Source organism: Protopterus annectens, chromosome 8.part0 (assembly GCF_019279795.1).
Source record: "Protopterus annectens isolate FY-2018-M chromosome 8.part0, PAN1.0, whole genome shotgun sequence".
Taxonomy (NCBI): Eukaryota; Metazoa; Chordata; order Ceratodontiformes; family Protopteridae; genus Protopterus; species Protopterus annectens.
In genome coordinates, this window is record NC_056741.1 from 1,363,931,289 (window position 1) to 1,363,954,037 (window position 22,749).

General features: G+C 42.8%; 1 protein-coding gene across 1 annotated transcript in view; it reads right to left on the minus strand.

Annotated features, from left to right (window-relative positions):
- HYOU1 (hypoxia up-regulated 1) overlaps positions 1 to 22,749 on the minus strand; it is a 1,290,196-nt gene that overhangs the window by 1,262,430 nt on the left and 5,017 nt on the right. The gene's annotated exons all lie outside the window — the stretch shown is intronic.

A 22,749-nucleotide genomic window follows, 5' to 3' on the forward strand; every position in this document is an offset into this window, starting at 1 on the left:
CTTCCCTTTCAGAAGGAATAGGGTTTTTAGCTGTGGTCGCGCTTACTGCCTTGGGACCCTGGGATATAGTTTCTGGGTCTGCAAGTGGGGCCTTGTAAAGGTGGTGATGAGTATCTGGCACCCTGTAAAATCTGTCTGGTTTGGCAGGGGCTGGGGGTAAAGAATCTGGAGCGGAGCAAACATCATTGAAAGCATCATCCACCACAGAGAGAAGAGGAGGTATAGCTAAGGGCCTGTGCTGTGGGAGGTGCAGAAAGGTCCTAAGTCTTTTTCTGGAGTCTGAAAAATCCTGTTGCTGCCATTGGAACTGTTCTCGCATGGCATGCAAGCTTTCCCCAAAGGAGAATTCTTCTGGTGGGGAAGCAGCTGGAATGGATTCTTCAGCATCAATCTTCAAAATTGGAGAAGGAGCCTCAGGCTGATCAGTTATGTCTGATTCATCAGCAGAATCATCAGTAGAAACTGGCTCAGGGGCTCTGCCCTAGATCTCTTCTCAGGGGCTGAGAGGCCCTATCTGGGTGAGGTTGAGATCCTCTAATTAAAGAAATTAAATCTTCTGCCAAAGAAAGCATTTGAGAACTAGAAGAGGGCCTGGATGTGGGGGTTTAACAGGCACTGATTTAGTAGTCTTGGCTGCTTTAGCCCTGGCGAAGGCCTTAATGGACATGGCAGCTGGAGGCCTAGCAGCACCACGTGCTGGGGTAGAGACATCCAAGGATGGTGTCTGATAAGTCCACCACCGTAGTGGGTAAACTTTCTGAGGTCGATTCAAGAGTTGTAGCAGGGGCCTCAGTTGTTAGAATAGGTTCAGCTGTACTTTGAGCAGTTTTCGGTTTCGCCGAAACCGAGACACTCGTGGTTTGCTTTACCGTGGTTTCGCCAAAACCGGACCGCGAATGTCGGTCTTTATCTTTGCTTTTGGGGGTAGTCGGAGGATCCGACGGCATAATGTACGCAAAATCAGTACCAAAACTGTTCTGCAACTCCGACCGACGCCTAAGCGCTCGTCGGTTAAAAGAAGCACAGGCTGAACAGGCTGCTACGCCGTGGGCTGGGCCTAAACAAGGCAGACAGTATGAGTGGAAATCTTTATGAGGTATTTGTTTCCCACAGGTTAAACAATTGTTAACTTTTTCTGACATCGGCTGAGGCAAGAAAGAGTCCCCAACGGGGTACTTAGCTTTAGAAGTCTTCAAGTAGTATTCGTAGAAGTAATCTCTGGATCCGACCGACCGCACTTGCGAACAGCTTCTGCTTCGGCCACGCGCAAGAAAGACTGAGGAAAATGGCGCCGGCTGATGCTTTATACCCGAAGACGACCAGAGATGACGCCGGGTGGAGTGCGACATCAGCCGAAGCCGGACCCGGACTTTGGAATCCGGCCGACTGCAGGGCTGCCTGACGACAGGACAACCCACTTGTTATGACTGCAGATGCATCCATGAAGGACATCTAACCTGGCACAGTCTAATTTTCTCTTTATAGTGCGTTTGTTAAATCTAGCACAAGAGCGACATCCAACAACGTCGTGCTCAGGCCCTAAGCAAGGTATACACAAGGTATGGTAATCCCTATGAGGTATCTGTTTCCCACAAGAAATACAGTTATTCACTTTTTCTGACATCCGGTTAAATACTGAGGCAAGAAAAAACCAAAATATTCCCCAATGGGGTACTTAGCCAACTTTGATTCGGTCTGAAACTCCGACTTCAGAAAATTTCAGAACGCCAACCTGCACTCGCAATACTGCTTCTGCATCGGACCATGCGGCAAAAAAGACTGAGGATATGACGTCGGTCATGCGCATTTGTACCCGGACGTCCTGACGTCAGAATAATGCGCCTTGACCGACGTCAGCCTTATACTTTGGTATTCGGGCCGACTGGGACAGCGGACTACCCAAGTGTTAGGACTGCAGCAATGTGAGATGAAGAACATCTGGAAACAAACTGAGCAAAAAACAAAAAACACAAGAAAGTTTACAGCCTGAAGTTGTATCTGGTCACGCAGCCAAATCACAATTCTATATTGCTAGACAGGATATCTGTACAAGTAAAAAGTGGAAAAAGGAGAGTCACACAGTGAAGTTGTAGAGAGGGTTCCTCAGATTGTCTCAAGGAAAGCTTTAGTGCAGTAAGAACCAACCCAGAATGCAAAGCACAAACTGAAGAAATCAGACACGTGGACAGCTTGAAAGCCAATCAAAATTTAAAGAATGTGAAGCAGCACTTACTAAAATGTTCACTGCTGTATACAGAAAACCAATAAGCTTATCAAAGATGAACTTAAAAGTTAAAAAATATGCATGCTATATCACACACTATATCAATTACAATTTACCACTAGAAAAAAATGCAATGATTAAATATGCTAATGGCTAGCCACAGGCAGCTGCACATTATAGCAAACTTTCCTTCTGCAAAATTTGTCTAAACACATCCTACATGGATGCTAAAATACATTCTCACCAAGCATTTTGACAAGCAACTAAATGCTAGGCTGCAGGCATCTTTACTGCTAGTAAACTTGCTTCAAATTCAAAGACCCTGCCTTACTACTGAGAAAACGGCTGTTTGTCAATTTTAGGTTTAGTGACCCTAGACATATGCAAGTGCATGCTTGCTGTGTGCATAAAAAACACTGAGCTGGCTAAAATGTTCTACTAATTACTTTTGAGAGTTAAACATTAAAGAAAAGCTCAATTCTTACTGCCCAGTGACAGAAAATGTTCCACTATTAAAGGCGACCTTGAAAACAGCAAAAATATTACCATGGCAGAGCTACATCACTGCAATACTTCTGACTTAGCTCCCAATTACACTGGGTTCAGTACAACTCATCCAACCAATTTTTCACTAAACTGGAGAGCACCAAAACCAAAAATCAGAGAAAGTGAATTAAAACAGGAAACAGAAATTTAAAAATGAAGTACAAAGCAAAAGCAGACTACATTAATTCAATTCTTACAGCATTAAAGTAAAAACATACCTGCACCTGCTCTCCAAATAGGTAAATGACTCCAAACAATCCATCACGGACATCAAAATAAGGAGTCTATCTTGCTCAGTTGAAACAATACCCTTCTAGTTAAAACACCTTTCAATTATAAATGTCACTCACAGTTTTAACAAGTTTAACTATTCCTACTTCTATACAACATAACAGCAGTAAGGTATGTACACAAACAAAAGTCATTCTGTTACAAAGCAAGAGCAATGCAGACTTAATAACTTTGCTTATTTTACTACACAAAACTCAGAACTTGTTTCTTCACTTTGCCATTACAGGTAGGTGCAATGCTGGCTTATAGGTTTATGCCATCGCAACCGAATAGCCATTTAACCGTTGGCGCTTGATGTTAAACCTTTAAATCGCACCCACACACACATATACACATGTATACACACACACATACAGTGGATATAAAAAGTTTACACACCCCTGTTAAAATGCCAGGTTTTTGTGATATAAAAAAATGAGATCACAATAAATCATTTCAAAACTTTTCCCACCTTTAATGTAATCTATAACCTGTACAATTCAATTGAAAAACAAATCTTTTAGGGGAAAAATATAAAAAATAAAAACCATACAATACACTGGTTGCATAAGTGTGCACACCCTTAAACTAATACTTTGTTGATGCACCTTTTCATTTAATTACAATGTTCAGTCTTCTTGGGTATAAACCTGCCATCAATTAAAGAGACTCTGATTAATCCCAAATGAAGTTCAGCTGTCCTAGTAGGATTTTACTGAAACATACTTTTCCAATTGTTCTTGTAGATCTTCTGTGTGGACTTTTGCTAGGAAGCACAAAGAATAGGACTTACATTCTCAAATAAATAAAAACACAAGAGTGTCTAGGTATTAAGAGAAATGGAAAAACCATGAGGTTACAGTTGTAAAGGTCTGGGTGAGGCTGGCTGACAGGAGGGGTCACATTAAATCCAAATGTTGATCTACAAGCCAGGGAGGCTTCTTTAGGTAAGGCCCTAGCACAGGGGAACCAAATTCGTTCTCTGCTAGACCAGAGCAATGACAACTACCAGTGATCTGCAGGAAGACAGCCTCTGAAGGTATTTTTTTTTTTTTTTTTTTTTATTAGCAGCATAACAAGAAAGGAGTAAGAAAACCAGAGGAACACTGGCAAACTACAGCATCCCTGTGAGACTGTCCCATAGATGGAACTTTGGCAAAGTAGTTTCTGCACTTGACATTTGCTTTTCCCCACAAACAAATTTCAATAAGTTAACCCCCACTGAATGAAAATACTGTCTGGTTAAGGAACAACTCATGACTTAAAAGGATGTACCTACAGAGTCTGACTGCTAACCAACTAACAATAGGAGCCGTGAAAGGGTCTAAACTCCTTTGAGACACCCAAAAGAAAAATGTTTCCACTTACTGTGATAAACCTTCCTGGTTGAAGACCTATGAGCAGCCACCAAAATATATCTAACTGAGGAGGACAGTCCAAGAGTCCTAGCAATCAAGGGAACTGGAGCAGCCAGGTTGTGAGCTTCAGGCTGTCCAGATTCAGATGAGGCACCCCCAAAGGGTGCGAAATTAAATCCTGAATTGGATCTAGGATCCAAGGTGGAGCCAGAAGGTGAGACCAAAGGAAGGGAAACCATACCTGATGAGGCCAGAATGGGGCAAGGAGGATCACTTTGCTCCCCAGTTGACGAGCTTTCTGTAGACACCTCAGAATGACAGGTACTGGTGGGTAAGCATACAGAAGACCGGGAGGCCCAACATGAACTAAAGTGTCTCTGGGGGCTCTCCCAGCAGGGGGGCTCAGAGGAAAAAACTTGCTGCACTTCGCATTGGAAGGAGATGCAAAGAGATCGCAGCAAGGCTGACCCCATTCGCTGAAGATCTGTTCCACTACTGACAGATTCAGAGACTACTCGTAAGGCATCAGAATGGTCCGATGTAGCCTGTCCGCTAGGATGTTGGACTATCCCAGAATGTATGTTGCAATAAGAAAGTGACCGGTGGAGATAGCCCGCACTCTCATGGACTCACGACAAAGGGGATAAGATCTGGTCCCTCCCTGTTTGTTGATGTACCAGACCACTGACATGTTGTCTGACTGAATAGCAATGGTCTCCAGAGGAAGAAATAGCAACGGTCTCCAGAGGAAGAAAGGCATGAAGGGCCTGCAATGCTAGAAGGACCACCCTCATCTCTAGGACATTTATATACAAGCTGGTCTCTATGGGGGACCACAGGCCTTGGACTATCCTGCCTGAACAATGCCCCCCCCCACCTGAGTTGGGAGGCATCCGTGGCCACTGTGGTTTAGGCCAGGGCTAGAACAAAGGGTCATCCCTCTAAAATGTCCAGAGAGCTCATCCACCATGATGAATTGTATAGGTCAATGGCAGTTCCAACAGGGACCATTGTACTGCTAGAGTCCACTGTAGAATTCTCATGTGTAACCGAGCACACGGGAAGATGAGAACGGTAGATCAGGGAGACATGCATCCTCAGGTTTTGAACTTTCTCCAAGGTCAGGAATATTTTGCACTGAAGAGTATCACCTGTGCAGGATCTAGGAGAGATTTGAATGCGTTGATTGTGATCCCCAAATGCAGGGCAAGAGTCAGGAAATAATCCCAGGTTTGGGAAAGTAGACACCTGGTGGGAGCAGTGAGGAATCAATCCTCCAGGTACGGATAGACCTGAATCCCCTGAAGCCTCAGGTAAGCCTCTACCACCGCCATCACTTTGTGGTGAGACCAAAGGGTAGGGCTCAAATTGGTAATGATAGACTCCTACCTGGAAGCGGAGGTACCTCCTGGAACTTCTGTGCATTTTTACTGATATTAAGCATCCTGGAGGTCTAACAAGCACATCCAGTCACTCTCTTGCAGGTACGGCATGATGGACTGTAACTTGACCATCGGGAACTTCTCTTTGGCAACTGACAGGTTCAGGGTAGGGAGGTCCAGAATGGGCTTCAAGTCCCCCATTTTCTTTAGCACCAAAAAGAACCTGGAGTAGAAGCCTGAGACGGACTGATCTGGAGGGATGGTTTTCAATGGCTCGTTTTTTAGCAGCTTGGAAATTTCCTGTGCTGCTGCCTCCCTTTGTGTGGGTGGTACATCCGGCAGGTGTCTGGGAGATATGGGGGAACCCACTGAGGGGACAGAGTATCCTCTTGGATAGGACTTGAAGCACCCAGCAGTCCGTTGTTATGGACTCCCATGCCGCTGGGTGCAAGGACAATTGTCCCCGACTGCCTCCAGAGTAGAGCAGTCGTGCAACCCCTCAGGGTTACTGCCCTGGTCTGTCAGAAAAAGGTTCTCAAGACCCGAAGTTCCCCGGACCCCCATTGCCTCTGGGCTGGCGTCCAGGAAGAGAAGCCCCGAGTGTCCTGGGAATACTGTGACTAGAGATTAGAGAAGCGGATCCCGGCAGCAGACAGTCTCTTCTCGTCTTTCTCTCTGGACTAATGTCTCCTTGACGGTCTTACCGAAGAGTGTAGAGCCGTCAGAAGAGGCACTGGCAAATGACGCCTTGAAGGTTTTGGAAAAATGGCAACCTGAGCCAGGCGTTAAGACTCATGGACATGCCGGACCCAGCCGCCCTAACTGCTCCTTCCGTAGCATGGGAGAGGAGTCACATGGACATGTTAGATACTGCTTTTAAAGTGGTCATCCTCACGGAAAACAAAGCCTTGTCCTCCTGTGACATGGACTTGGGGGGGAGGGGGGGGACTCCTCCAGCTCCTTTACCAGGTCGCGTTGGAGTCTGGTGACATGGGCCAAGTAGTTCAGCTCCCTAATCGAAAAGGTAGCTGAAGCGTACACCCGCTTCCCTAGGCAGTCCATCATCCGCGACTCTTGGTTAGAAGGATGGACCAAGGAACTCTCCTGGGCAAGTTCCTTCTTAGTGGCTGCTACCACCATGGCGTCCACGGGGGTGCCCTTACTCCAAGATGGTCTATGAGGGGGCTCGGGATTCTGTCAGGTCACTTTGGGACAGGTTCCATGGTGTCTGGTTCCTACCATGCCCGCGAGGTGACCAGATCCACCAAAGGATCCGCAGGAGGTGATTCCCAAGAAGTAGATGGGCCCATGCCAAAAGCCTCCAGGAACACAGAGCAGAAGAAGGTTTGGGGGCAGACCAACCTCCCTGCTGCTGTAGGATCTCCATGAAGTTTCCAAAGGAGACATCCTGGGGGGGGGGGTGACCTTGGGGAACCCTCACCATCATCTAAGTCCGTGTCCTCGGTGAAGGACTCGGGGGGGGGGGGATCCCCAGTGCATCCTCTTGCACGTATGCTTGCGAGGCACATCTCCGGTGGGCACACGCAAGCCATTTGTTCCTCAGGGGGAACAGTCTGTGGTTCTTAGAGCATGGGCTGTCCCTCTGGTAAAATGACTGGGACTGTAGACAGAGCCAAGGGATGCAGGAGTCCGAGGGGGCTGTCAGGGGTCTCGATCTGGAGAGAGCCCTACCACGAACGCTGAAGGAGAGCGAACCTCCTGAGAAACCAATAAGAGCAGTCTCCCCAGGTCTGACGCGAGAATCGGAGCTGGGCCTGAGGTGGGCAGGGCTCCGAGGGAGGGAACGTGGCCCAACAAAGTCGGACCGATGGAAAAAGTTCCATCCCCTCGGACCCGACACCCAAGCTCCGGCTCAGAGAGCTGCTCTGTTCCATGCTAGTCAGATCCCAAACGCTCCAGGCAGCTGTCGGCGTCGAGGAAGCAGGTACTGTCAGTGCAGACCCCCTGACCAAAACCAACCTCGAATCAGAGTACTCCGAACCCGAAGGTCGGATCGGAGAAGGAGAAATGGGTTGAAAGAAAGGAAGCGATCTGGATCTGTGTACGGGATAAAATCGCATCATCTTATCCAGATCCATATCTGACGGCCACGGACTCCGACCTGGCGGTTGGGGCACAGAGGCCCTAGAGGCTGGACATGTCTCCTCTGGCTCCGGGGAGAACCTCTGAGCCGAGGGGAGTCACAGATCCGTGGTATCTTAACCTCGGAGAAGTGAGGTCCAGGGACCTCTTCCTCTTTTCCCTCGTCTTCGTCTCTCTCTCCCCTTCTCTAACTCTCTTCTGCTCCGCTACCACAGGCTTTGGTACAGGAGGTCGAGTCCCAGTCTGGGAGGGAGGAGAAGCCAGAGGAAGAGAGAGGCGGCCACAGCAACCGCTGTGATTTAAGCCAGAGATGAGGAAACAGGCTTTGGTACAGGAGGTCGAGTCCCAGTCTGGGAGGGAGGAGAAGCCAGAGGAAGAGAGAGGTGGCCACAGCAACCGCTGTGATTTAAGCCAGAGATGAGGAAACAAGAGTCGGAAGAAAGAAGTATACCTTTGAGAGCCAACTTGGCCTTCCTATCCTTTAGGGCGAGGGGGTTGAAGACCGCACAAATACTACAATCCACACTCAAGTGGTCCACGCCCAAGCACAAAACACAGAGTGTGGCCATCCGCTGGTGATAACTTATGGCCACACACTGTGCAACACTTGAAAACAAGCTTTTCAGCTACACCCTATTTTAAGGAGCAAACCTTAATAAAAAGCAGGTTCTTTCTAAATAACACACGTGCGCTCGCGCACACACACAAGTCTGAAAAGGCAAAAAAGATGGTGATGTAGCTAAAATGTATTCAAACACCCTGAAACGCTCCACCCAAATACTCCCCCCACCTCCAATAATGCAGATATACTCATCTCTCTCCTCAGACTAAATGACAGGAAAAGCCTCTGCATCACAGCTCTATATATCCCGTCTGCTAGAAAATTCTCTTCTGGACGACATCAAACATTCACCACAAAACAAAAATCTTGGGTGACAGACTGGTTTCTCCCTCAGTGTTACTGAACTTAGAAGTTATGCGCTTACCATAACTTGGCATGCGTTGTCCATTTTCATTCTTTGTCACTGTCGGGTTACAGATCAGACCCTTAAAAATCAGACTCTACTGCACTTTTCAGACTTGGATCCTAGCCTCGAGCTCTTCCCTCTACCCACAAAAGCTCTACACTCTCTATAGCTTCCTCAGATCGACTTTGCTGCCTTATTGCTTACCAAATACAGAGTCAGTATAGAGGTCTTGGATCGGACATGACCGGATCAGAAGTCTTAGCCAATTTAATCAGAAGATCCCAGGAAACCCTCGATGTATTGTGAGGATGTTTCCTGGGCTCAGAAGTTCCAGAATGACTCACAGAAGGGGTTTGAGCCCTTGATGAGCCAAGAAGCAGCAGCTAAAAGGCCCTTTAATATTATCTTGTTCCTCCAATCTGCATTGTCATGAGGATTAAATCCCCCACAAATGTCACAAGCCGATCACAGATCATCCAGCCCTAAACAATGCACATGTTTACTGTGTGCTTTAGACTGGAGGACTTACACCCACAATCTGAGTAGCACGCAAGACCCACTGGCTTTTCAGACATAGCTGCAGCATTACATAACACAACATTACATAACACACACAGAGAAGTAACACTGCACACCAAAAAACAGCTGCAAAGGTTTAAAGAAATATTAACTTTAATAATTAGAGAAAGACATTAAATAAAACACTAACAGAAAAATAAAAGGAAACGGAGCAACTGAAGGCAGAAGTGCCAAATGCTCTGGAAGAAAGAACAGTCCCCAACACCTGCAAAAACTAATGGGAAGAGGAGGAAAAACAAACTATTTTAGATTCAAAAAGTACAAGAAAAAGGAAAAAATGGACTTAGCTTAACAGCAAACTGAGTAATTCTCATTTGAGACCAAGAATCTACATCTGGACCTGATAGGCAGCAAATGAGATCTAGGGAAGCTAGAGAGTGTAGAGCATTATGGGTAGAGGGAGGAGGTCAAGACTAGGATCCAAGTCTGAAAAACGTGGCTGAGTCTGATCAGAGGGTCGGATCCGTAACCAAATAGTGAGGAAGAATGAAAAGGACGACAACAGCAGATTTCTACCATTACTCACAACTCGCACTGCAACCAGACTCGACAAGTCAAACAGGAAAAAATGTAAAATACGAATGGTTTCTAACAAACAAATCTGATGAAATTTTATCTTCTGTCACCTTTACATTTAGCAATCATCAGCCGATTTTTGCCATTACTGAATATCCTTAAACCAAGAAATATTTTGAAATAGTATGAAATCTAACAAATTTTAATAAAGAAACTTAACTATTCTTACTTCTATAAAACTAGAGTACTCTCAAACCATTCTCCTAGACAATGGAGTCCATCTATTTAATACTACCTTCCTCAATGCTCTAAAACCGGCATCCATATGCAGAAAGGCTAAACAAAACACTGCTCCTGGATATCTGCAACAATCAAAAAATTTATGAAGCAGGTTAAGGCATGAAAAAAAAGTGACACATTAACAAAATGCAACAAAATCTCCATAACTTCAGACACCTTCACAATCACACCAAAGTTACAATCAAAATAAATCACTACTTTAACTTATAAAAACAAGTAAAAAATAATTTTACCTTCTGGAGTTCCATCGAAAAGCTTTTATTCCCCTAGTAGAATAGAGTAGCCAATCCCTACCCAGATAATATCATTTAGACACCATAAAAAACATTACTTAACCGACACTAATCATTCAACCCAGCTTAACATTAAAGACAGTGGTAACCGTAACACTTTCTTCAAACACTGTCCCAACCTCCACTATTAAAAAGCACCTCCAAAAATGAAAACCTACCACTCTAGCTACAGATAACTTTCCCAGTGAATATCTGAAGAAAAAACAAAAAAAAAAAAAAAATTAACAGTAAAAGCCATTGCTTCCCCCATCTAAGTCATCAACAGGTCTATCAAAGTCTTACGTTTCTGCCATATGGAAGAATTCATTCATATTACCCTTGCACAAAGGAGGAAAAAGACAACTGAGCTTTCCAACTATAGACTCACAACCATACTTTCCCTCCATCAAAAATATTACCAAAAGGTATCCATTCTCAATTCTACCTGTATTCTTACCAATAATCTCCTCTCCCCACTCAGCATGTTTTTAGATCAAAGCACAGTACCACTACTGCACGAGTGCTAATCACAGCCGCAATACATGTAATACTGTATCTGCCATCTTCCTGGACCTATTTAAAGCCTTTAAACACAATCTCTCAAAGTAAACCGTTCCATCAGCTAGCCTCCCTTGATCTGTCCTACTCCAGCATGTCTTGATTCTTCAGCTACATGGCCAGCAGACCCCAAGCTGTTAAACTGCAATCTGGCATATCAACCTTTTTACCAGTCACTGCCAGTGTTCCAAAGCTCCATACTAGGACCACTCCTGTTTCATACTGTATCAACTGTTTACATACCGAATCAAAAAACACAAAACTAGTCATTGTCGTCTTATTTCAGCTTTTCCCAGTTAGGGGTCACCACAGCGGATCACCTGTCCTCTCATGATTGGCAGTGAAGTTTTACGGTGTCGAGCTTCCAGCCCGGCGCCCAGCCTTCCACAGAAGGCACACACACGCACTCACACCTAGGGTCAAGAGTGTCCAATCCACCTACAGCATGTCTTTTGGATGTGGGAGGAAACCGAACACCCGGAGGAAACCCACATGACCACATAGAGAACATGCAGACTCCTTACAGAAGGCACCCCAGCCAAGGATTGAACCAGAGAACCTCTTGCTGTGAGGCGGCAATGCTAACCGCTGCACCACCCCGGCCGCCAACATAAAACTAGTCTGATATGCTGAAATACCATTCTTCAGCAACAGCTCACACAAGATTCATTTTCCTACATAGAAAACTGGCAAGCAAAATTAGGCCTAATATTAAACCACAAAAGGACAAAACATCTCCTATACACGCCTACCTAAGTCTCATACCAAATGCAAAGCTATCTTTCAAATCACCTCTGTAAATAACACAAATATTGATTTAATCTCAAATACTGAATTACTACAGATTATAGCAGACAGCACAATAAAATTCAATCAAAAACACTTAAAATCAGGTCAGCTATACAGAGCCAAACAATGTCCGACTGAAAGCAGGTGGACATTAGCAACTACCTATCTACTGCCTAAATTGCTGTAACCCTCTATTTTCACCAACCTTCAGTCGACTATGACGAATAAAACTACAGCAACGCTATAATAAAACAGCCAAATTTGCTTCCAACAAGCCATATTCCAATTGGCATGAGCTACCTCACCTCCTCTCAGCTTCCATTTAACACAGATTAGTCTTTGCCCTGAATGATGCCCTGTCCTAAGCAGTGTACAACTCCACTCCACCAATACAGAATTCTGCTCTACTGATAAACATCTCCTCTCAACTCACAATAAAGCAGGAAATGCTCTTTACACCAATTCTGTCTCAAAGTTCTGGAGCTCAACCCACCCCCCCTCCAATCAGGCTTTTCAGCAACAGACACATCTTCAAAGATTAATTAAAACTGTTCCTGCTTAACTGGCTATGCCCCCCAATAGTCCCCAGGCTAAATCATTTCTAAAATACATAGTGACTCTCCTTTTCTAAATTTTTCTGTCTCCTTCTCTTAGCAGAAATTAATTATATATCATCCAATATACTGCACCTGATGCCGACTATATTGTTACAAAAATACTTTATTTTGTAGCCATCTGCTTTATTTATACTTGCAGCCATCTGCTTTATTTATACTTGCTTGCTGCCAATGTTACCCAAGCATTCTGCATGTTATTTATGTAGGACTTATTTCCTGTGGAACTTTTCTCCCTGACCCTCCAGTGATAAGGGACTCATTTGCCCAGACAGACTTAAGGTAATCAACCCTTCCAATTCCTGTTGAAGTGCATTTCAGAGTTCTCAGACTTGACTCCCACTGGCAGATGGTGTTTCCTGTTCTGCTCTCCCCTTGCATTTTTTTTACTGTTGGTCAAATGACAGAGGAACCAAAGGTAGCACTGGTAAAGGATGTTTTGAAACTGCTCATTAAATCTCACAGATGGAGCCAGACATGGCATCTCATGGTCAAGCCAGTGTCTGCCTCCCTGGATGCACCATCTGCTAAATTTTGGTATAGCCGCAAGGAGATATTTGTGATGTCGAACATTATGTTCGGGATAGTCTATAGCAGTCAGACTCAAGAGAGTCATGGGCTGTTCCAAACGTTTGATTTGTGACATCCCTTTTGAAATGGTTCATGCAGGTTAAATAATTTCATAAATTCAGTGCAAACACCCCCAAGACATAAAACACACTTCTCATTCAATTACTGCTTAAGACTGCTTATTAGGGGGATGGACAGCAGAGGAGTCCTTCACAACCTCTTTTTTTTTTTTTAGCAGCTGCTGCAATCATAGTCAAATCCACCAGACAACCTACGGACCAGTACTGCCTATGTTTAGATGGAGGCAATACCTTATCTGGCTTCCTAGATATGCCTTCTGCCATGTCAAGTTCAAGCCGTAGATTTAGTTTCCAGGAAGGCAAAAAAGACAGTCCACATGAGTGGCCAACCAAGTGGTAGAAGCAGAAGAGTCATATACCTTAAAGAGCACTTCCTTGCCCTGACAAGGCCGGTGAGATGGCCAAGATCCCCCCTACTTCATTAATTCCCACACACTGAAAAAAACTGATGGCTTCAGATGGGGAATGGTAAAGCCTTCTCTTATCAAAGAGATTGTCATAAGTTGTTGACTCCCAAGTCGTCTATGTGTTGCCTTTACATATTCTCTTCACAGAAGCTTCCAGTTGTGACAGTTTAGAGAGTCCAAATGCACTGCCTGTGTATCTCCAAATGATACAGTGCTGCTCTGTCCCTGGGAACCTTGATTACATGAGTGCAAGAGCTGGTGCCAAAGTCCTGTTAATCGCCTGGGTAAGGTGAAGGTGATCATTCTCTCCTTAGGCTTGAAACCAGAAACAGAATCAGTCCCACCAATGGCCCAATCCTCAGAACGGACTCCTCCCCAACAAAGACAGAGGTGGGTGGTGATAAAGACTAAAGCAACAATACCAAGGATCTACACGGTCTTGAGATTGAGAGTAGTACCACAGGCTCAAAACACAGAGAACCCCAACAGTGAAAACAGTTCCAAGTGAGTTAAACCCACAGATGGTTCCAAGGACTCAACAATGAAAGTTCAGGTCACAGAACCCCTCAACACCAAAGGAGCTGGCATCAAGCAAGTTGGATGTGAAACCACTGGAACTGGAATCAATGGTGCTAAACAAACATGATCAGGGTGGGAGATCAGCTTATTTATTTAATTTATTTATTTTACATTTGTTAACCGGGAGAGTCCGACTGGATACATGTCAATTTTCAGCGGAGGCCCGGGGAGAAAAGCTCCAAGTACATAACAGACATATGAACATTGTTAATGCAAAAAAAGGAAGATAGTTGAGTTCTAAACACAATATAAAGATACATCACATCTTGGGAAAAAAAAAAACAACAGCAGCATATAAAAAAAACATAGGTCAGTTACAAAGGCGCCTTGTTAAAAAGCGTTAAGGATAGTGAGGTAAGAGAAGGGTAAATGATAGTGGTTAATCAGGTTTGGAACAGGGACATTGCCAGAGAGTATTGAGATGGGGTTTAAGCTTTTTTTTGAATTGTAGGAGTGAGGGTTCTGAGGTGAGCATGGTCGGTAGGGAGTTCCACATTTTACCTACAAAGTTTGAGAATAGAGAATCCCCAGCAGAATTATTGGCTTTGGTAGTTTGAGCTAAGATCTTATTGGAGGAGCGTAAAGATTGCAGGTTAATATAGGGGTTAATGATGTTTTTCACAGCTGGTGTTTTCTCTGGGTTATACAGTATCTGGTGAGCCGTTTTGAGTTGGTTGAAATGGAGTTGGCTGGAAAACTCTAACCACCCTAGTTGCTTCAAGTTAGTGCAGTGGTGCGTTCTAAAGGTGGAATTTGTGGCAAATCTAGCTATGCGATTGTAACAAGAAGCAAGTTTGTTAAGGGTTGTCTTGTTTAGGTTTGTAAAGAGGGGGGAGGCATAGAAAAGAGTTGATAGTAGGTGTGTGCTGGCAATTGTAATTTTAGCGTGAGGAGTGAGAAAGTGTTTTACTTTATAGAGAGAGACAAGCTTTTTATTGACGGTTTTGATGGTAAGATTGAAATGGGTGTCAAATTTAAGGGAGTTATCAATGTTAACACCTAATAGCTTTGTGTGAGCTTCTGGTGATATAGTGATTCCATTGGAGGATGTAATAGAGAAGGTGGGGAAGAGTCTTGTTAGTGGGTGAGAAAGTAAGTAGTTTTGTTTTGTTGGGGTTGAGAACTAGTTGTCGACTTGAGAACCATTTTTCTATTAGGTTGAAGGTGTCTTGGGTTGAAGCAGTGAGGTCTGCCAGGTTGGAGGCAGTGCTGATGATAGTCGAATCATCTGCATATTGAATGCATGTGGCATGGGGGTGATTGTGGGCAGGTCATTAACAAAGATGGTGAAGAGAAGAGGGCCAAGAATAGATCCTTGGGGAACTCCAAGTGTAACAGGTAGGCAGGTAGATAATTTGTCCTGCCATAGAACAGCCTGTTGCCTATTGGACAGGTAGGATTGGAACCATTTCAGCGTGGAATTGCTGAGTGATAGTTTTTTTAATGTATGGAGGAGTTGAATGTGGTTCACCATATCAAAGGCCTTGGAGAGGTCTAAGAAAAGAGCAGATGATAGTTTATTATTGTTTCTGAAGTTATTGATGGTATTAGAAAAGGATAGCAGGGCTGATGTGGTACTGTGATTTGGCCTGAAGCCATGTTGGGAGTTAGCTAGAATTTTATTTTTGGTGAGGTGTTCCATCAGTTGTTTGTGGACACACTTTTCCATAATTTTGGCCAGGGGTGAGAGTATAGCTATAGGTCTGTAGTTGGTTAGCTCTAGTGAGCTACCACCTTTATGGAGAGGAATAATGTGGGACATTTTCCATATGGAGGGGATGAAGGCTTCTGACAAGGTACGGTTTAGGATTATGGAGACGGGATAGGAAATGGCCTCAGCTGCTTTTTGCAGAAACTCAGCTGGGAGAAGGTCAGCTGCTAGCTTAGTGGGTTTTAGTTTTTTAAGAAGAGATGTTATAAAGGATATGGGTACTGGATCGAAGGTAAATAGATGATCTGATGTAGTTGTAGTATTCTGCTGGCATGGGCAGTGGAGTGGGCTGGTTGTTTGTTTGAATTGTGTGGCCAGGGATTGTATAGTTTCTGTGAAGAAACTATTGAATGTGTTAGCACTGTTTACAGGGCACTGTTGTTTGCAAGTTGTTGGAGTGGGGGTGGTTGCCTGGCCTGGGTGCAGGAGCTTGTTTAAGCCTGCCCAGAATTTTTGTGGATCATTAAGGTGTTTGTGTTGGAGGTGGAGGAAGAAGCTTTTTTTATCATTTAAGATCATTCTTTTAGTTTCATTTCTAAGTTGCCGGAAGGTTTGGTGGGAGTGTGGGTCTTTAGAGGTACGCCATGTGACCCACATCTTGTTTCTAGATAGGATTTTGGATTTTGTTTCCTTAGAGAGCCATGGTGCGGTTTTGGTTTTAGTTCTAATGGACCGTATTGGAGCATGGGAATCTAGAATCTTGAGGAAGGTGGTGTTGAAGTAGATAACTGCCTCTTCAAGAGGAAGAGACTTGAGTATTGTCCAGTTGTGGGCTTTAAGTTCAGTTTTGGAGGCGTTGAATTTATTATTATTCCTGATTTTTTTTTATGGTTGTAAGAAGGGGGGTGATTTTCTTGAATTTGATAACATAGGTGAGTAAGTGATCACTCATGTCCTCTGGGTGAGTACCTGCTGAGTACTGGTCAGGATCTTTATTAGTAAGGATCCAGTCCAGGATGCTGTCTTTGTTTTGGGGTTTACCTAGTCTGGTAGGAGTGGATATGAGCTGAGAAAAGCCATGTAGATTTATGCTGCTAGATGAGAAGGAATTCCAATCGATGTTGAAGTCACCTAACACTATGGATTCCTGGGGGTGAGTTTGAGTTAACCAGTGGAGAAAGTCCTCTAAGGTTTTGTTGTTATTGTTGCCTGGGGGGATGTAAATACATGCTATATTTATGCTTTTATGTTTGTTTGGTTGAAGTTTTACAAGTAGAATTTCGGCATTGTTTGTTAGGAGGAGTTGTGGAGAGGCAAGGGAGATTTGTAATGTATTTTTGTAGAGTATGGCTACACCGCCACCTTTACGAGTTATTCGGTCTGCTCTTAGTATATCATACCCTGGTGGGATTATCTGTGTGTCTTTCGTACTTGGTTTAAGCCAGGTTTCTGTGAGACATAGTAGGTCTGGGGAACAAGTAGCTAAAAGGGCATGTAGGTTGTGAATCTTATTGTTTACACTTCTGATGTTTAGATGACAGGTCAGAAGAGAGTTAAAGGGTCTAGAGTTTAGATTGAGAAGTGGAGGGATAGGGTGGAATTACAATTGAGTGGAGGGGAAGGGCCAGGGTTGGGGTGGATATCACCATATGTGGCTAGTCTGTGATTCAGAGTGGTAATGAATTTGAGGGCTTTGAGTAGAAGTTTGTAGTAATGTTTATCATTTGGCCTAATATTGGTAGGTTTGATAATTACATAGCGTTCGAGTTCTAACAAGGTGGGTGAGTAGGGAGTTGAGTCATGGCCTCTGTTGTTAATTATGGGTGAGGGGTTGGTTTGGTAGCCTGGGTGGTGGAAGCCTATGTAAGACCAGGTTTCATATAGGGTAGTTAGGTAAGGAACAAGTAGGAGAGGAAAAAGAGTTAGTATGATAAGCTTCCTGGGTGGTGTCATATTCCGTTTGATCTTAGAGGGCGGTAGTGAGGTACAGGAAGTTAGTGGACAGTAGGGGGAGTGGTTTGAAGCAGCTTCAAACAGCTTCAAAGCAGATAGTGAATAGATTGGCACCAGAGAAGAGGCTAGAAGTGGTAAGGGGGCAACCCAATCTGCCCTGGTACTGGGGAGGGAATGATAATACCAAACTCCCATCTATGTCTCAAGGAAAGCACTTCTCATAGGTCCCCAGCCACATTCCAATGTACCTCAGATCAATCTCTGACTTCAGAGATGATTAACTGGGGACTTGTGCCTAATTGCATCTAAGGAAGGAGACGTTTCAGCACCAAGGAAAAGAAAATATTCACTCAGTAACTTAGGAGAAGGGGAAAAAAAGCCAGGTCCTGGATCCTAGGTTTCCTGTACTCGTCTTTATCCTTATCTTTCTTCTTCTCACACCTACCTGCATACTCAGCGAGGAAGGCCTTTAATAAGAGGTTTTTTTTTCATCTTTCCGCTAGGCAGTAGAGTCCAAACTCCTTACAGATAGAACACTCTATATTTAGGTATTTAGGACTTAGGCAGACTACACACAAATCAAGAGCATCTTCAGAGGAAGTTTATGCCCACACTTAGTGTACAGTTTAAAATGTTTCGCCCATGATTGAGCCAAGTCACAACTAACAAAAACCTAATAATGAGTCGAAGTATAATAATAGAACTCGGCCTCTTACACTTAACTTCTAAAATGTACTTCACATAAAAGGAAAGTTTTTTTTTTATTCTTAAATGCATTCTGATATCCAGAGACTGGGTCATTCAAAATAACTACTTTAAGCTACCTGCCATTACACTCTCTTATAATACTACTTGCAGAAGTTCACTTTTAAAAAGTCTGCTTGGGAAGACAAAGTGGCAGTCAAGAATATATTGGTTTTTTTTCACTGAATATCATTAACGCCGAGTTTGAGTTGGCTTGAGATCTCTTACCATTAACTTGGGCACAAGAACACGACTGGCTTCCACAAGCACAGATTTGCAAAATTAATGTCTCATTTGCATAATGTAAATGTAGACAAACTGACAATAGATTTGCTGAGTACTTTCCTTCACTAAGCACACAGACACTATTATGCTGGCAGTAGATTTTTACAACAGTGTTTAAAAACTACATTAGAACTTCATGTCACAGAAGTGAAAGGATACTTTTAGCTCTCGTTTGGGATTAATTGGAGGACACCAGCATAGTTTCCTGGTTTCACTGCCCCTAGACCAACAAGAGCCCCTGAACAGATAACAGAGTTTTCCCTTAAGAGCTTTATCCTTTCAGCAAGGAAACCCCAGCATGATGATCAAGATTAAAATTATAAACATGCAAAACAGAGATAAAGTCTAGGGCGTACGTGCCACTGCAGCCTCTCAGTAACTTCAGAAGCACATGGATTGGCAATGGAAAGGGCCACTGCTTCTTGTGTACATTCATCTTTATGGTCATAATTTCCCTCACCTATAACTGTCCCAACTACTACTGGTCATCTCCTTGCCCATGTGAAAGCCTGTGCTCCAAGTGCTAGACCATCATGGCTACCATCAACAGATTATTTCCCTCTACAGAAAATGAAGGCAGAGTCCTATCAAGAGCTAATGTCCACTAAGCCAGCAGGGCTTGGCTACTACATAACATTGTGAAAGGTACTGGTATGAATCCACAAGATCTTTTAACCAGAGTAGACTCTGCAAGTTGCACCACACCACATGCAGCCTCCTGTAGCTATCAGCATTTAAAATTAAAAACTCATACAGCGCATTCCTCTTGTCCGCACACGATGTGCATATAATCAATTCTACACAAAGTAGCTCATGTAGTTTTTCCATCATCAAAACATCATTAAAATATATGGATGCAAATAAGTGAAACACCTCAGTCTTTATCACAACTATTAACTCCTATTCTCCAAACATCTGTCAAGCATCTACCGTCTTCCAAATCTAAAATGTTTAGCAGGATTCTTCACTGGAATCAGATGTTCCTTCTGAGACAGGGGTATTTTTTTTTTAAATTACAACTTATGAGAATCCACAACTCAAGACTACCACAGCCCTCACTCAAGATTTCCAGTGGCCGTACTTGCTGCTCTCCTCAGATTCTGAATTGTCTTACAACAGCGGGTGTATGTAGCTGTGAAACTGCTCTTTTACAGTTTTCCAAATTCATCATAAAACAGGATTTTAAAGTTTGGCTTCTGTGCAAACCACCTCAAACCCACCCTGTGAAATTTCCAATATATTTTTGTATTTTTCAAAGTCATCACCTTATAAGTCTGCTGTCTCCTTCCATTTTCATCACTGCTATACTTCTGCTTCCGTTGACATCTTTCTAGTGTTTCCTTTCCTCCACAATGACAGTGTAATGTATTGGGAAGTATGTAATTTGCTCTCTAGAATTCTGCACATCATCAACTCAGCCAGTGACCAAGTTGCCGCAAAGGAGGAGTATTCCCATATTCTAAACTGGCAAGTCTGAAAACCCTCTAAACTTTTTTCTTCTTCCAGATATTTTTTCATTGTTCAGATAGTCTGTCCCTTACATTCTATATTCCAAATAATGTCTAGTATGCACTGTCTGAATTCCCACTTAAACAGATTTTCTGAATTCCTGACTTGCATACTGTGGACTACTGTCAATTATGACATCAGACGACCACTGACTTGGGAATATAATGCACTAATCGCATTTCTAACTGTTGCATCTTTCAGTCTTATTATATGGGTGAATGTGGAATATTACTATCTACAATAAGACATACAGTTTTCCTTAAAAGAAAACAAAACAATCTGCTCACTCTGCTCCATGATCTCCTGTGAGTAGATTTGCTAGCACCTCTTCCTTTGGACTGGAGTTACGATGTGCACTACATGCAGAACAAATCTATAGAACTCATGCTATTCACGTCCAATACTTCCCGCCAGTAAATCGTTACATTCTTGAACAGTGAAGTGCAAAGAAAGACTCATACATCCTCAGAGTACATTTTCTCAACCTGAGGAGTACATTTTCTCAACTGGACCAGGAACTACATTTTGAGAGCTATGACGATAAAGTGCTGAATGCAACAGGTGTCTTCCTTTAAAAGAACAAGACGACTAAATTTGACTCCATGCTGACAATTTTTGCTCAGGCCAACCTTTTTCAGTAACTGCATTTTTAAGCCGTTTAATATATCAATTACTTTTTTTATATATTTTTTCTTTGTCATTGACAAATGCAGAACTAAAGGACCTCAAATTCATCTAACAATGAATGATGCTTCCCTAGGAATTAAGACGTACTCAACATAACTGCATGTATAGGTTCTATTCAATGTATTTACATGTAACTTGCATTATTTGCATTTCACTTTTTGATCATGCTTCTGTATATTAACATCTTCTGCCAACTCTGGCGTGCCTTATATGGACTTTCTCAATATGATTTGCGAGGGTTTATGGTTTCTTTGCACCTGATCTTAATAGAAACATGTGACATTTCTCATACCCATACACTCCTGCTGATAGTTTACCTGGACATCTCTTTTGTGCATCTGTGAAAAACCTTCATATAAAACTAGTCTGTCATGCTGTATAATTACATTTCTTATACCATACTGACTGGCACCTATTTTCAAAACTGGTTTAATCACATCACAAGATTTGAAACACTGCAGTTTCTGTTACTAGCTTGATTAAATAACTCCTACTGGCTGGCACCTATTTTCAAAACTGGTTTAATCACATCACAGGATTTGAAACACTGCAGTTTCTGTTACTAGCTTGATTAAATAACTCCTACTGGCAATAGCTTCATTAACAGACTACATCTTGCTTGCAATGTACTGCATCAGCTTGAAAACTCCTGCAATACCTGCTTGTTTTCTGGCTTTGGAATGTATGCAACTGCTCTTTCTTATCCAGACATGTTTGGACGTAACCCTGTGACCCACATAATTCAGGTCAAGTCAGTCTCAATTTATATTTGTTCGTATTTAATTTGAACTTGAGCTGAATTTATCTATTCAGCAATTCTTCTCATGTTGTATCCCGCATTAGATAATTTACACCACCATCCAATCCTTCAATAACTTTTGCAATTTAGCTCTCTGGAACATCTCTTGTGCTGAAACAGGAATCTACGCCTAATAGTTTAGAGCCTCCTCATAGTTTTGTTAACCGCAATCTCAGATTTACATCTAGTACAGAAGAAACTTAGTGTTTGGCACCACTGATAAAACTTTTGCTAGTTTAAGTGATCAGTTATTCTTCTTAATCACTTCATTATTTTTTTGCAAATCAAATATTATGCAAAATGAGTTTCTTAATGGCTATGATTTGAAACAGGAAACCATTTTTAATTTATATATTCACACACCCATATACTCTGACTCAATGGCTTTAACTGGTGCCCTGAATATGTGACAGTGTACATATAACTCTCTCTGCAGTGACTCTGAACCCAAATGCTTCAAAACGTACCTTGAAAAAGATTATTACACTCTGTATGTCTAATAAGCATCTGGATTTACATTTTTCTCAATGCCTCTAATGCAATTTAGACTTCACTATAAACTCTTAACCACTAAAAAAAACACAATATGATTAAAAGTAGGAAATGTAGTTCTCCCATTATGCTTACATCCACATCTGTTACATGAAGCTTGATTTTCAATTGACAAGCTTTTCTTACATCGAAGTGCAATTTAATGACTTCCCATAGCCATTACTGATTTTCTGTCATTTTATTTCTCACATTTTACCTTTAATTTGAAACAAAGTTTATCTTGTGCACATTCATTTCCTTGGTTAAATATGTTATCTGTGTACTAGTTATTTCTTTTGTGAAGCGAGGTATCACAGCTTTTAATAAAGTCAAGACCGTTTTTCTTAAGCCTGCTCCTTGTTTCATTATTTCTTATATCACAAGCTACTGCATTCCTTAGTACTAAATCATATACCTCACTTAAGACAACCTTTTGTCTCAATTTTTCATGTTTGTGATAAACAGACACTTAAGT